Source organism: Dysidea avara, chromosome 12 (genome assembly GCF_963678975.1).
Source record: "Dysidea avara chromosome 12, odDysAvar1.4, whole genome shotgun sequence".
NCBI lineage: Eukaryota > Metazoa > Porifera > Demospongiae > Dictyoceratida > Dysideidae > Dysidea > Dysidea avara.
In genome coordinates, this window is record NC_089283.1 from 2,376,351 (window position 1) to 2,392,921 (window position 16,571).

At 38.2% G+C, this 16,571-nt stretch overlaps 1 pseudogene; it reads left to right on the forward strand.

The window, feature by feature from the left end:
- Positions 1 to 794: 794 nt before the first annotated feature.
- On the forward strand, positions 795 to 6,224 carry LOC136241440 (retinol dehydrogenase 12-like; annotated as a pseudogene).
- Positions 6,225 to 16,571: the final 10,347 nt, after the last annotated feature.

Below are 16,571 nucleotides of genomic sequence, written 5' to 3' on the forward strand. Positions count from 1 at the left end.
TCAAGGATGCCTACGCATACAACTCGACAGCCACAGAATATAACAGGTGTATTTAAAGAACTGCGCATACTGACACATTATTAGCGCATGACGCTTTGAATTGCAAGAACCTGGAAAACCGCAGTACAACACACTTAGCAACTGGCGCACCTGTAAGCGCATGCGTAGTTTTGCTGACTAATGGCGATATTTTCCTGAACCAAAAATCAGGACTGTCAAACTAGTTGTTAACATTTTGTATAAACAGACTACTAGTCTGGCTTCTTGTCTAGGTCCTGACGGAGCCATTTGTTAGAAATAATGTTTCTAGTGCTTGTGATATCAATTTAAAAATTAATTTAGTGACCACAGTGTCTTGCTTTAGGCCATATTGTAGTCATATTTCAGCAACTACACACATTATTCACAAATCCTCTTGTCAGTCCCTCACAAGTGATGTTCTTCAAACCTTAGAATTGTTAGTAAGTTCTCATGGTTCTTCATTGGTCTGATTTTTGGTTCACAGTTTTCACTGTTTGGCATGGGGACAACTCATGTTTCCATAACAACATTTGAATTCCATGTCGATTTATGAGAAGTTAAGAATGCATAAATATTTGATAACAATGCATTAAGAAAAATCAAACCCCTAATCATGAAAAATGATCGGTAGTGTACATGTGGGGTTTACAGTATCCCGTAACCTTAAGAAGGATGCGGGCGGTGGATGAGAAACTAATAATCACCAAATAGGGGCCTAAAACGTGTTCATTAATGAATGAAAAAAAAAAAAATCAAGGCAATATTTTGGCGATAAAACTTTTTGATCCCGGTCGCGAGCGCAGCAACTGGCGGTATGGAAGTGACTACCCCTTGTGATATAAACTATAAACTCAAGTTCGAGATGTTGTCCTATATAGTTGGAATAGTGGTCATAGTCTCAGGGTTATGGATGATTCGCAAGTACTTTGCAGGTGGAGTGTGTCGTTCAGAAGCTAAACTAGATGAAAAGACGGTCATCATCACTGGAGCAAACACTGGAATAGGAAAGGAGACTGCTATTTCCCTGGCCAAGAGGAACGCGAGGGTGATTCTTGCGTGTAGGAGCCAGGAGAAGGGGAAGAAGGTTGAAGTGGACGTGCGAAGAGAGAGCGGAAACAACGACGTTCATTTCCGTCAGCTTTACTTATCATCATTCACCTCCATCAGGAAATTTGCAAAAGAAGTAATAGAAGAGTCACGTGTGGACATCCTGATCAACAATGCTGGAGTAATGAGGTGTCCATACACCTCGCCATACACTAAGACTGAAGATGGATTTGAAATGCAGTTTGGTGTGAACCATCTTGGTCACTTCTTACTCACCAAACTCCTACTGGGCAGGATCAAACAAGCACCTGAAGGAAGAATTATCAATGTCTCCTCACTTGGACACACACTTACCAAATGCTTAGATTTAGACACCATCAACTCTGAAGACAAGTACAGTCCATCTGCTGCCTACTACAAGAGCAAACTAGCTAACGTGTTGTTCACTAAGGCATTAGCTAAGAGGCTAGAAGGGACCAATGTCACTACAAACTCGATCTCTTCATCCTGGTGTAGTCGCTACTGAGCTGGGACGTTACAACTCTTTACCACTCTTGGTATGTTAATTTATAAGTCTCTTGGCAGCTGGGGGCTGTGCTCACAGGACCCAGTAATTGTAACTTAGTGTTGCTGTTGCCCCCACAAATCATGGATGAATTAGTACATTAGTGCAGTGCTCAAAATAATGTCTCTCAATCGGCAAATTTCTGGATAATTTGTAGAATTTCTGAGTTAGAATCTCTGGTTTAAAAAATCCGGACCATAAAATTGTGGTTTGTAGTGCACACAATTTGTATGCACATGACCAATACAGTATTCACTTTATTTACACCATTCGGCTTCCCCTGCATGGAGCATCATTCATAGCCACTTCCATAATGGCTTGTCACAGTGCATTACCTTGAGCGGTTAAAAAGTTTTGAGCCACTAAGTGAACAAACAGGTTTGACTGGTTTTTAATTTTCTATGCATAGAAGACATGACATGGCAGCAATTAGTTCAAGCCTAGGTTCAAGCTGTTGTTAACAGCACCTGCTAGTAAGAAGCTTTCAGTTTTAAAGAAAACTGTTCAGAAGTGGATGTGAGACATGACAAGTCACAGCACTATGACGTGGTTTGATTTTGAAATGGATGGTGATAGTGTTTCTCTACTCAGATGCAAGATTTGTTGTAAATTCAAATGATTCAATAAGAAAGTTTCGTTTGGCGTACATAAGGTTCCTCTAATGGAAAAACATCGAGTTTCAGAGAGCATGCAGACAGTGAAATGCATAAGTTTTTTTTAGCCAGCTTGTATATAGACGGGTTGCCTATTTATGGCGTGTCCCTTGTGTAACACGAGCAAACGCGACTTTCCGTTTTACGCATGATTACAATGTTGGTCAAGAAGTCAACAAAAAACCCATTTTTAAAAATAGTTTGACAAACATTTTTAATTCTTCAAAGGTACAAGGTGAGTTAAAATTATTCAGTCTATCATTCTAAGTAGTAGCAAAGTCTTACAAAGAATGTTTTCAGCGAGTTTTATCGCTTTCCAAAAACCCGAGACTGAGAGAAAATCGTCTTCTCGTTCAGCCTTCACCTTACACGCTGGATATGTTATAGCTCGAACCTTTCTCTATAACATACTTTCCGTTCTGAAGGCTGGCTAACTCCTGCTTGCTAAAGTTAACCGAAACGTTCATTTTCTTCATTAGCCGTAATACATTTTTGACTTAGCGAACTTGGAAAGTATGTGGAAAATTTACGGTAAAATGACCATGCCTTAAAAAGGCAACCCGTCTATAGTACTGCACTGGGATTGTATGATTGAGAGTACTATGACCTACATGGGTTGAAAGTGAAAATGGTTGTTTTGGTACAAATGTTTTTAAAAGCATGACTTGCAAGTGCTTTTAAAAGAGGCGGTTCCAGGATTATTGGTTGTAATGTTTGGTCTACGTGTTTATAGCATTTATCCCTTATTAGGGAGCCTTTATCCTTTATAACTAAGGTGAAGGTGTGGTACATTCAAGCAAGCAATGTGAACCCATCTCAGCTATTCTCATATGGCTAAGACTTATCAGTACCCTGTAGCTTTTGCACTTAGTGACTAATTTGCAAGCAAGCTTTAGTGACAATGAAACAATTGTGAGACATGTTTTAGATCTAAGGAAATAGTGTTGCAAACAATGTTAATTGTGACCTCTATCAGAGGGATTCGAATAAAATGTTAACTTGGATGTTTTACACTTTAGATGAGTGTGTTCTTGTTGTTTTGTAGGCTTTGTTTCGTGTAATTGGTTGGTTGGTGGCAAAGAATTCCAAACAAGGAGCACAAACTACCATCCATCATGTGTTGCTGTGTCTGAAGATGTCAAGGGAGTTAGTGGTGAGGTGGTGTTATTGATGGTTTTATCTTATCTTGTTTGTATTATCAATGTAACACATTCACACCTCAGATCAAAGGAGCCGCCCGGGCTACATTTCGTATGTAGCCCAGCTAGCCGGGCTACAACTAGGCACTTTGAGGTCGAAATCGATTGTGGGGATCGATTAATACACACATGATTAGGGTGCGCAACTTGGATTTCGCCATGAAAACCACTCAGATGGAGAGCGTTTTGTTACCCTCGCCATCCTACGAGTTTAAAACGTTGGGCTAGTGCTATAGCTTATTCACCGATTGTTTCCGCACATTTTCAAATACGGACACACCCCCATCACAAAGCTACCACTCTGCACGGAGTAACCACTCTACAAGCAAGCTAACCTATCTAACTAAGCGTTTAGTGAACTCCGTACTTTTCCATAAATGATTCAATAGCACTGATTAAAACATTTAACTCGCGTAACCAAAATTCATTCATCGTAACCAGAACATACTAGCTGCTGACCCATAATCAAAAATTTTAGGTATGCATATATAATACATCCAGTGGTTGCACTTGAACTAACTTGGGTGATTGATCACCCTGTACAGGCTATCAGCCTGGTAAGTGTTACATGTTAGCTGTAACACAGGGCATTCGATTGAGTTTTGCCTGATAAGTATACCCTCTACCCTCGGGCATACATATCAGGCAAAGCCCTCATGCCTATGTTACAACTATTAATTGTACACTTAAATGTGACCAGTGTTAGGCAGTTTACTAATCACTCATTACTGCCATGCAAACTTTTTTTAGACTTAAGTAGGGATAATAGAAATCAAAAAGGGAGATCATCTATATACACCTGCTAGTAGACATTTAATTCCTAACTGAATCATATGTGACTGGATCTGCAAGAATTTCACATGTTCACACAAGCCTGATTTTCAGCAGAATTCATTATATGTGACCGGATTTGCGAAAAGGGGTCTTCCACACACATCCAACTTACCAACTTTGACAATCTGTAATTTCAGATTGGAATAGGCTAATGACTTGAAATTTGGTCAGCAGTGAGTACCAGCTTAGTTTAATGGATGGAGGAAATTTCAGGCTTATATGTTCCTTGAACACTAAGTTATGATCTTCCAAGTTCATAGAATTGGATGTGTGTGGAAGACCCCTTTTCACAAATCCGGTCACATATATAATTAGACAATATTATTAATGGATGGAATACTTACAAATTAACAAAATAATTCACAATTTTTTGATCATGTGTTTCATAATGAAGGAAGGTGCTAATGACAAAAACTTTGGTGTCATAATATTTCCCAAAACAAATGGAGTTCAAACAACTTCGTTTCTTCCTAGGAGATGCAAGATATGAGAATTACTTCACCTCACATTAGATGTGTGGTTCATTTTTCTTCTTTTTACCAGTTTTTCCTTCGTCCTGGTCATAGGAAAGACGTGTGAGACTCAGCAATAGATTCACCCATTTTTGATACTGTAAGTTACATCTCCGTATCAGGCTGCATGACCATTCCATTATATGCACTTGTAGTTTATTTTCCTCATTACCACTACAAATTGATCTTTTTATTGTTATCACTTTGTAGTGCTGTAGCTTCTAAGATTCTCAGTTTCTAGGGCTGAAACTTTAGTTGACCATCCCACTGGCTATCTCAAGATGGAATTCGAAAAATGCACAAACATGTGGGGTTCTTTCAGATCCAGTCAAATATACAGCCTGTCTATAATACAGCTATAACTAAAGTAGAGATTATAGATTTCCACTAGTATAGCTGCTGGTGTATATAGATGACCTTCTATGTTTTATTGCTATTATCCCTACTATAATGTAAAACTTCAATTTTTTCCACGCACTTGTTTGTTTACATAACATAAATCATTACCAGTGAGCCAGTGCACACCACAACAAAGTAAAATGGTGACAGATACACTTAAAAATTAATTTGTGCGACTGAACGTGTGCCCAACTATCAATTACCGAAAATCATAGAGATCATTCCACTTCATTTTCAGCTATGTTCCACCTGTTTTACAGCGTTAACAACAAAGAACAGTACAAGAAGCACCCCAGCAATTACGTAAGTCCATGATGTAGCTGCTGTGGTTGTCGAAAGGTGTATCTGGGTTGAAGCGTGCACATCATACAGTGAAGAAATCAAGGCTGTAGCCTTGAGTTATGCTTGGCTGAAGACATCAATTAGTCGGTCTGTGAGTCAGTTGGAATATTCAGTTACATAAAATTTCATAGAAACTTGTTGGAAGTGTTTGGGGTCACTCTGAAGACATTTTTGAGCTTGATTATGTCTAACTGATGCTGCCAAGCTGGCATGAAGGAAAATTAAAGAGAGGCACAGCATTACCAAAACAACAATTGTTACATTACCAACATTACAACAATTGTTTTCTTGATATTACCAAAAGCACAATCGTATTAATGTATGGTTGGGGGGGAGGAGGAGTGTTAAAACCAAATCAGTTGTGTGATACATAACAATGTACTGTACTATACTGTTACTTTTATCAGGTAAATATTTCTCTGACTGCAAAATCAAAGCTACTAGCAAGGCTACCTTAGATGAAGAAGCAACTGAGAACTTGTGGAAGAGAAGTGAAGAGTGGACCAAACTACAAAAGGAGTGATTTTATGGACTGTTAATCTGGAACAAGTAACACTGATATAAATTAATTTTGTCAAAAATACTTTGCATCAATAATGATAATTATTATAGTACTTTCAACCTACCAATTAATTTTACATGATGTACAGTTGCTAGGGAGTAGCCATTGCTATGAGTCTTCAAAGTTGATAAAATGGGATAACCCTTATCACAAATTAATACGGTCATGTATAGTGAGACTGTTCTGATAGATAGAATGCCTCAACCTTTCTAGATCACCACAAGTCACAGTTGAAATCACGTAAGTCAATCCTTTGACGTAATTTGCTGGTTTTCATGCAGAAAACTACAAGTTGTAAACACATACTGCATAGCTAGTAACACATTAAAATTATATTTTTGCTTAGAGGCTGTGATTTCAGGGTGTATCCAGGATTTTTCAAAGGTGATTTCCAGATTTGGTAGTGAGTTATAAGTGCTGGGGGTGCAGCCCTCAACCACTGACAGATTTTGAACATTTAATTAACTGCTTCAACATTTACTACATTCATGATTTCAGGGATAGTATAATAATATATGCTTGGTTACTAGTATTCCGTTATGAATGTTCTATTAGAGTAGTTTTGACTGCATGTTCTATATATTAGAATACATCTGACTGTTCTATTAGAGTATCTCAATCTTTCAATTGTTCTCCCTTACTCAGTTTTTGAGGAATCAATATAGGTTTCTTATTACACACTGTAGCTATACCGCCTTGCCCATTTCCCATTATTCTGTATATTTGTACTGCCAAACTAAGATAGTCCAGTGTTTCTACTGCAAGCCTATAAGTTAAAAGGTTTCAGAGGGAGTTTCCGGACCTCCAGGAAAACCCCCCTAAATACGCCCTGGATACAATTATTAAACCTTGATGTTAAGACTTATAATTGTCACAAATGTACCGTAGCTGGTATACCGTGTAGTAGGAAACTTTGGCAAATCAATGATGCTTCATCATGTGTCATGCATTAAACATTGCATATTGCTGAAAATATACTTTTATACGGTCAATATACAGTGTCTATACTACAGTATGTGCTATATACAATACATAAGGGTTGTAAATCTACTTATTTCATCACTAGTGGATGTCATTGTATCCAATGCAATGCTCTAATGTAATGTATAATGCAAATTGTCATGAACCTCAATATAATTTGACCACTTTAATGCAATAGTGACAATACATCAGCACACTGACTAAATATTGCAGCCTATGAATGTATGATAATTAGTTATGCTATAGCTACTGTTTACCAGACTTTTCAAATGTTTCTAACAAGATTTATATAGAAATCTTTGTTTTTGCATGGCTTTATTCAAAGAGAACATTCAAGGATTCGTGAGTATACAATCATGATGATATTGCAAAGTATATGAGTAGACTTTAAAAAACTGTTAGTTGGATTTCTAAAGTTATGGATGTCTACATTTAGGCATGTTGTACGGCATTTTAAAAATTGTTTATTTTAGATTTCTCAATGTGGTATCATACCTATATGATTTTTTTTTTTTACCTGTATGATCTTTCAGTACTCTAAATACTCCTTTGTACTTCTAAAACTCCCAAGATTTTGTCCCTAGTGGGATAGTGACTATCAATGAATTAACCCTTAATGTAAACACAAGTCATGATGTTTACACACGCACATGTAGGTCCCAGGCTGTGTGGATCAAGTCATCACCACTGCTCTGGTCCAGTATAGAGCTCAATGCAACTAAAGGACTTGTGAGATGTAGTGTTTGAAAACAGTACTGTTGTGACTTCATTTGTGCATTATATTAATCATTTCATGGCTAGTTTTGCATAAAATCACTGATGCAATAATGAATAAGATAATGAAGGCTTCCTCCCTCACCTCATTTTCAAAATGCTCAGACTGGAAACTACATTCTTATTTGAAGCTTGATTTGTTATTAGACCAAAGTACATGATCATGTTACATGTACTCTTGTTATTACTTTATCTAATCCAAAACAGCCAAGCTGTAAAAAAACAGTGCGGCCCTCAAAAAGGCTATGGTGAAAAAAGATGTGAAATCCAAGGTGGCGGCCAAGAAATGGCTGTGATGGTAGGTTAATGGTAAAAATTTTAATAATGACAATTCAAGTGAATTTTTGTGCCACTTGGTCTTGGCAAAAAAATTCACCTAAATTGCCGTTATTAAAATTTTTACCATTAACCTACCATCACAGCCATTTCTTGGCCGCCACCTTGGATTTCACATCTTTTTTCACCATAGCCTTTTTGAGGGCTGCGCTGTTTTTTTACAGCTTGGCTGTTTTGGATTAGATTTCATTTCTTTTTGTATTTGTATACCCCAAAGCCGGCCTATGGCCAGCTTTGGGACTTTTTTTAACCTGTCTTTTTTTCTTTACTACAGGAAGAAGAAAAGGTGAAGCAGATGTACTTTAAATATTTCTGATTTTATCAGTAAATGTACAAATTATATATATAATACATATATTTATCATAGAACTCTCCATGGTGGTTTCTTTGTAACTGAATACTCTACAAGGTGACTTCTTCTTGCTGCTCTCTCTACAGGGTGAATGTTTGTAGCTGAATAATCTACAAGGTAACTTCTTCTAGCTGATCTATCTACAGGGTGATTTGTTTGTAGCTGAACTATCTACAAGGTAACTTCTTTTAGCTGATCTCTCTACAGGGTGATTTGTTTGTAGCTGAATTCTGTGCAGGTGATTTGTTTGCAGCTGAGCTCTTTACAGAATGGTTTCTTTGTATCTGAACTCTCTACAAGGTAACTTCTTCTAACTGATCTTTCTACAGGGCAATTTGTTTGTGGCTGAATTTTCTACAGGGTGATTTCTTTGCAGCTGAACTCTCTACATGGTGGTTTCTTTGTAACTGAACTCTCTACAAGGTAATTTCTTCTAGCTGATCTCTCTACAGGGAGATTTGTTTGTAACTGAACTCTCTACAGGTGATTTGTTTGCAGCTGAACTCTCTACATGATGGTTTCTTTATAGCTGAACTCTCCACAAGGTAACTTCTTCTAGCTGATCTCTCTACAGAGTGATTTGTTTATAGCTGAACTCTCTACAAGGAAACTTATTCTAGCTGATCTCTCTACAGGGAGATTTGTTTGTAGCTGAACTCTCTACAGGTGATTTGTTTGCAGCTGAATTCTTTACATGATGGTTTCTTTGTAACTGAACTCTCTACAAGGTAATTTCTTCTAGCTGATCTCTCTACAGGGAGATTTGTTTGTAGCTGAACTCTCTACAAGGAAACTTCTTCTAGCTGATCTCTCTACAGGGAGATTTGTTTGTAGCTGAACTCTCTACAGGTGATTTCTTTGCAGCTGATCTCTCTACATTATGGTTATTTGTAGCTTAACTCTCTACAAGGTGACTTCTTCTAGCTGATCTTTCTACAGGGTGATTTGTTTGCAGCTGAACTCTCTACATGATGGTTTCTTTGTAGCTGAACTCTCTACATGATGCTTTCTTTGTAGCTGAACTCTCTACAAGGTGACTTCTTCTAGCTGATCTTTCTACAGGGAGATTTGTTTGTAGCTGAACTCTCTACATGATGGTTTCTTTGTAACTGAACTCTCTACAAGGTAATTTCTTCTAGCTGATCTCTCTACAGGGAGATTTGTTTGTAGCTGAACTCTCTACAGGTGATTTGTTTGCAGCTGAACTCTCTACATGATGGTTTCTTTGTAACTGAACTCTCTACAAGGTAATTTCTTCTAGCTGATCTCTCTACAGGGAGATTTGTTTGTAGCTGAACTCTCTACAGGTGATTTGTTTGCAGCTGAACTCTCTACATGATGGTTTCTTTGTAACTGAACTCTCTACAAGGCAATTTCTTCTAGCTGATCTCTCTACAGGGAGATTTGTTTGTAGCTGAACTCTCTACAGGTGATTTGTTTGCAGCTGAACTCTCTACATGATGGTTTCTTTGTAGCTGAACTCTCCACAAGGAAACTTCTTCTAGCTAATCTCTCTACAGGGAGATTTGTTCGTAGCTGAACTCTCTACAGGTGATTTCTTTGCAGCTGAACTCTCTACATGATGGTTCTTTGTAGCTGAACTCTCTACAAGGTGACTTCTTCAAGCTGATCTTTCTACAGGGTGATTTGTTTGTAGCTGAACTCTCTACAGGTGATTTGTTTGCAGCTGAACTCTCTACATGATGGTTTCTTTGTAGCTTAACTCTCTACAAGGTAACTGATGTCTCTACAAGGTCACTAGTTTGTAGCTGAACTCTCTACGTGGTGGTTTCTTTGTAACTGAACTCTCTACAAGGTGACTTCTTCTAGCTGATCTTTCTAGAGGGTGATTTGTTTGTAGCTGAACTCTCTACAAGGAAACTTCTTCTAGCTGATCTCTCTACAGGGAGATTTGTTTGTAGCTTAACTCTTTACAGGTGATTTGTTTGTAGCTGAACTCTCTACATGATGGTTTCTTTGTAGCTGAACTCTCCACAAAGTAACTTCTTCTAGCTGATCTTTCTACAGGATGATTTGTTTGTAGCTGAACTCTCTACAAGGAAACTTCTTCTAGCTGATCTCTCTACAGGGAGATTTGTTTGTAGCTGAACTCTCTACAGGTCATTTCTTTGCAGCTGAACTCTCTACATGATGGTTCTTATTAGCTGAACTCTCTACAAGGTGACTTCTTCTAGCTGATCTTTCTACAGGGTGATTTGTTTGTAGCTGAACTCTCTACAGATGATTTGTTTGCAGCTGAACTCTCTACATGATGGTTTCTTTGTAGCTGAACTCTCCACAAGGTAACTTCTTCTAGCTGATCTTTCTACAGGGTGATTTGTTTATAGATGAACTCTCTACAAGATAATTTCTTCTAGCTGATCTCTCTACAGGGAGATTTGTTTGTAATTGAACTCTCTACAGGTGATTTTTTTTGCAGCTGATTTCTCTACATGATGGTTTCTTTGTAGCTGAACTATCTACAAGGTAACTTCTTCTATTGATCTCTCTACAGGGCGATTTGTTTGTAGTTGAACTCTCTACATGGTAGTTTCTTTGTAGCTGAACTCTACAAGGTGATTTCTTCTAGCTGAACTATCTCTTTCCATAGTTGTATGAACTCCCTACAAGGTAACTTCTTCTAGCTGATCTCTCTACAGGGTGAATTGTTTGTAGCTGATCACTCTACACGGTGAATTGTTTGTAGCTGATCTCTATACAGGTTACCTGTTTCTAGCTGATCTCTTGAATTCTCTTCAGGGTGACTGCTCTATTAGGATGACTGCTCTATTAGGATGACTGCTCTATTAGGATGACTGCTCTATTAGAGTATCTCGATCTCGCACTTTCTGCACCAAGTTGGATTTCGTGTTATAACTCCGTGGCTTTAAGTAGGCATTCCAGTATCCAAGATTTTTTAATAAAAGAATTCTCCGTATATTCCCCAATAGAACCCTGGCTCAAAATGACAACTCGTGTTTAACTTGGGATTGCTCCGTCGTCCGAGCTCCAATGAGGATGAAAATCGCTGTGGGGTTTGTCCACACGCTGATCATCATGAAAATCTTAGTTTTATAGTGCGCATTACATATAAGTAAGTTTTGTGTTGTTTTGTAATCTTTTCAAGCCATGCAATGTATGTAGAATACTTTAAAACTTCTAAAAACGTACTGTTGGGTGGAAGGTAGTCACTGGTACTTACTTTAAAGTGCGTAGTTACTTCGCTCGGCTTAGCGATTTTCAGCTCCAGAGCAATTTTCTGATGGCTGTGTCATCAGCTCAAAAGTATAAACCACTTCAAAGTCGGCATAACAATGCCATAATTGAAATCACAACTCCACCTTAGGTATTGTTGCATCATTGTGGTACCTCCACTTTAGTTGTTTACCTTTATAAGTTGTTAACTTGATGTTTTTACAGGGGCGTAGGCAGGATTTCCAAAAGGGGGCTTCTGCCCTAAGTATAGAATCTCCACAGCGGGGGTCTGGGGCCACAGCCCCCAGCCGCTGACAACGCATACATATTATAATCATCCGGTTTTTAACTTTTTTGGTGATTTCAATAAAAATATATACATCAAAAGCAATGCTGTTAGTCAATTAAAAATTACAATTATGATCATAAATATAGTCATAGTTAGCTACACAATACACACTTAGTTACTAAAGAAGTGTCCCACATTCCATTCTTCTTGAATGTTTTGTCATGAACAGTCTTAAAATATGGTCCCTATCTAAAGGGGTACCATAGTTACTATGTATTACAGCCAAAGCGCCGAGTCTTTCTTCACCTTGTGTAGCTCTCAGGTAGTTGTTTAATCTTCTTATGCCAGATGCAGAACGTTCACAAGAACAGGAGGTCATTGGTATGGTAGCAAAGATTTGTAAAAGAACAAAGAGATTAGGAAGACTTTTAAGACAGCTTTCTTTTAGACATTCATTTAAAGTCTCCGGTCTCTTACTAACAGGTATTGATACCCACTTGTGTTTCCACCTATCAAATTCTTCATCAACAATGCATCTATTAGGGAGGTCATCCTTGTAATATTGCACTACTTGATCTATATCAGCATATGAAGAGCTTTGTGTGATTTTGCGTGGAATTAAATGTTGTACCAGTGCTACTTGCTTAATGTGAGCATCAAATCTACATGACAATTCACTTGACAAATGATCCAGAAAAGGGATTACTACAGAAACTTTGAAGTACTCTTCTACTGACTCTGTTGGCTGGTTAGCACGATGCTGCTGGTGTCTGCTAATTCGTGGACTGGATATAGCTATGTTACATTTTTTAGCTATTGCAGAAGCATGGTAAAAAATTCGACTTGAAAAATCATTAGCATTAGTCCGCAAACTTTTCAAATCCTTGCCACACTTTTCAATTTGAGCTATTCCTGAAGCTAAGTCTTGTTGCTCGCCTTGTAGCTTAATGACAGCTTCCTTTATGTACATCAATGAGCGTTGCAATGCTACAAGTACATAAATAAACTCAAAACTTTCCAATGCCTTTAACTGGGCCAATGCGGCTGTCTTATCTTCACCTGTCCAACCATCATTGTATGTCTCAAAATCGCTGTCTGCTGTTCCATAAATAATGCATTCAAGCATTTCAACAAGAAATGGAAAGGTCTGACAAAATCTTTCCCATCCATTTATGTTTTCAACCCAGCGGGTTATGCAAACATTCAAAATTGGACTGCGATTTGAAATTACTCCCTGTTGGATACCCTTTTGTACTATGGATTTTAAAAATCCTTCCCGTTTTGGTGAGGATTTGATCCATATAGTAAGACTTTTAATCTGGCTGATGCAATTTCGCACTGATGGAATGGTACAAGAACTCACTATTACCAAGTTGAGGGAATGTCCTGCGCAATGTGTGTACAGAGCTTTCGGCTGCAAATCTCGTATTTGCTTCTGCACTCCAGATTTTTGTCCACGCATATTTGAGGCTCCATCATAACACTGCCCCCTTAAATCTGAAACTGACAGTTCCAGTTTCCCCAACATGTCCAAAATGGCCTTTGAAATGTCAGAGGCTCTTATCCTAGGAAGCTTTACAAAAGCTACAAATTTCTCCTGGATTTCACAATCAGCATCAATGTATCGCAAACACAATGACAAATATTCACTGTTATGTGATGACACTTCATCAGCAATAACTGAAAAGTATGGTGCTTGCTTAATGTCTGCAATGATATTGGCCCGGATGTAATCAAATCCAATTACTTCTATTATATCATTTTGAGATGACGGTGACAAGTAAGTTGCATTCTTAACTTTAGGCTTTTGTAAGTGAGTTCGTAAAACATCATCATCCTCAGAAAATACCCTTAGCAATGACAAGAAATTACCAGGATTACTTGTGCTCTCAGTACGTTCTCTGTGACCTCGAAATGCCAATCCTTGTTTTGCCAAATATTCTATGGCACGAACAATCTGCTTAAAAATATGCTTGTTTTCTGTAATATTTGACTGCAAAATGCTACTAGACATTACATCAAGACGAGAGTTGGGGTTGTCAATAGTTTCCTTTAATATATCTGCAGACTGAACTGCTTGGCGGTGGTAAACAAGCTTTGCATGCTTCTTAAGAGAATCACTAATTTTAACCCATTGTGAAAAAGGTCTATTAACAAACAAACCTTTGCTTGCTCTATTGTCAGTTAAAAGAACAGAACATGGACCACAAAAGACTCCATCTAGTTTCGGGCTGTACCTTAACCATGCATACTTTTTAAGCCATTCAACATTAAATTTGCGGCTACAACCAAATGCATAGGTACATGGGAGAACATGTGGAGGCTCAATGTGATTGAATAAGAGAGAATATTTTTCCGAATTGGACAGGTTGCGCATTATAGAGGTTATTTCATCAATTGACTTGGATGGAAGCAGCAAAGTACCAATATCATTACAGCCAGATTTAGTGGTGTTAGTCACACTACTTGCAGCTACTTCAGTAGTGATGGGGGTTATACTACCTGCTGAACTTTGTACAACAGATTCACTAGACAAGTTGTGTGACTCACCAGCCATACTACATATAGCTTCCTCAGAAGAGGATAGGGCTATATCTTCAACCATATGCAATTGTGAATCACAAGCAACAAATTCAGATGTTAACTGTTGTGACTCGTCAGTCACACTACTAGTAAGCACCTCAGTATCACCAGGCACTGAACACAGTTCAATGGGATCACTGAACAAGTAATATGACTTACTACACAAAGTGCTTGCAGCATTCTCAGTAGTGACAGACGTTGTGAAATCTACTGAACCCTTAACAGCAGGGTTAGAAAATAAGTATAGTGACACACTACTAGTAAGCACCTCAGCATTAGTTTGAGGTATTTCATGATCTACTGATTCTATTGCTGAACTGCGCACAAAAGAATAACATTGAGATTCACCGCTCACATGACTTGCAGCAATCTCAGTAGCTGTACCATGTACTACTGGTACCTTACCATCAGGACTTGTCTGCAAATTCAGCTGGCATTGTGGCTCTTCTTTATCAGATTTGCCGTCAGAAACGTGATCTACCTCGTTATTGTTTGGTATTAAAGTTGATCCAACTTGAATCTCTGGTGGAAGCTGTTCAGCATTTACATTTGGTGGAACATCAGATGAGGACACACGTGATTCGGAAGACAAGCCTAAAACATGGATCAATAATAATTCTGAAGGTGATAATGCAAACACAACTAGCTGGCCTAACCACGTGCAGCTGTATCTGCAATTAGCCACAAAATTCTTGCACAGAAATATGCCTATGTGCTACAACTTACTAGAATCTGGCCTTCTAGATTTCTGCATGGATTCTTTTCGAAAAAAACTTTAGAATGCCACCTGAGGTAGCACTTTTACGCTTCATTTATTTCGTAGGTGTGCACATGTAAACACGTGTACACGTGTAAACATGTGTATTCTTATAAATTCATTCGCAATAGCGAGTAGAGGTACTTGAATTCCTCTGCCTGAAGACCTGTAGCTACCCATTTCAGTGGATTTGTGTAAGTTAATTCAGTTCTAGTTAACCAGTATCACGATTTAAAAAACTTAACTCTGAAAAGGGGGTTCGTCCGAACCCTTTGAACACCCCCCCCCCCCCCCCCCCCTGGCTACGCCCCTGTTTTACTTACTTGAGATAGCCACTTGCTATGGGTATACACCATTGTATTGAGAAGTGTGCAGTGGGTGAGACATATTTGTTCACCACAAAGCATACAAAGATCACTGAGATCCGATACGATCTGAAGTTACTTTCATTACATGTACAAACTTGCAGCTAGAAGCAACTGCAGTTTCAAGATAGTCCAGATTGCTAGATGGCTTCCTGATTCAATTGTGCCATTTTTCCCTTTTAAATGTATGGGGAGCCCAGGAGAAAAAATGTACCTTTTTTTCAGTTTTTAAGTACTGTGCATGCCAAAGTAGCTAATTCCAACCCAACAAACTATATATTTCTGAGATCAGCAATCAATACTCTATCTATTGAGCATATAAAAATCCCATTTTTCCAAAATTTAAAAATCGGGCTGGAATGCCTACTTTAAGTCTGATTCTTCTACACCATTGAAGAGCTTTTCTAAGATGATTACTCCATCTATACAGCGATTTTCAAAGCATTACCCCAAGTGGTTTATCTGGTAGGCATGGCAAGTAATCGTTTTTTATTAGCTAATCTCGATTGTGTAATTGTTACACACTGTTGGTTTTTTCATTGTATCTTCCTGGTTTTTAGCTCGATTTCTTTCAAACCACAAAAGGTTTGAGGTTTAATAGTTAACCTATTCACCCACCGATTTTCAGCTTCTTCCCGTACGCAGTTTACCCTGTAGGCGTGACAACATATTGGTGTTATTTTTCGTGAATAATCGATCATAACTCTTTTCCTGTTTATTGTATCCTAGCCAAAGTTGGTACAGAGATGCGCCTTTATACCCCGCTTCAGTGTGCCAAATTTCAAGGCAATCGGATATGGCGTTC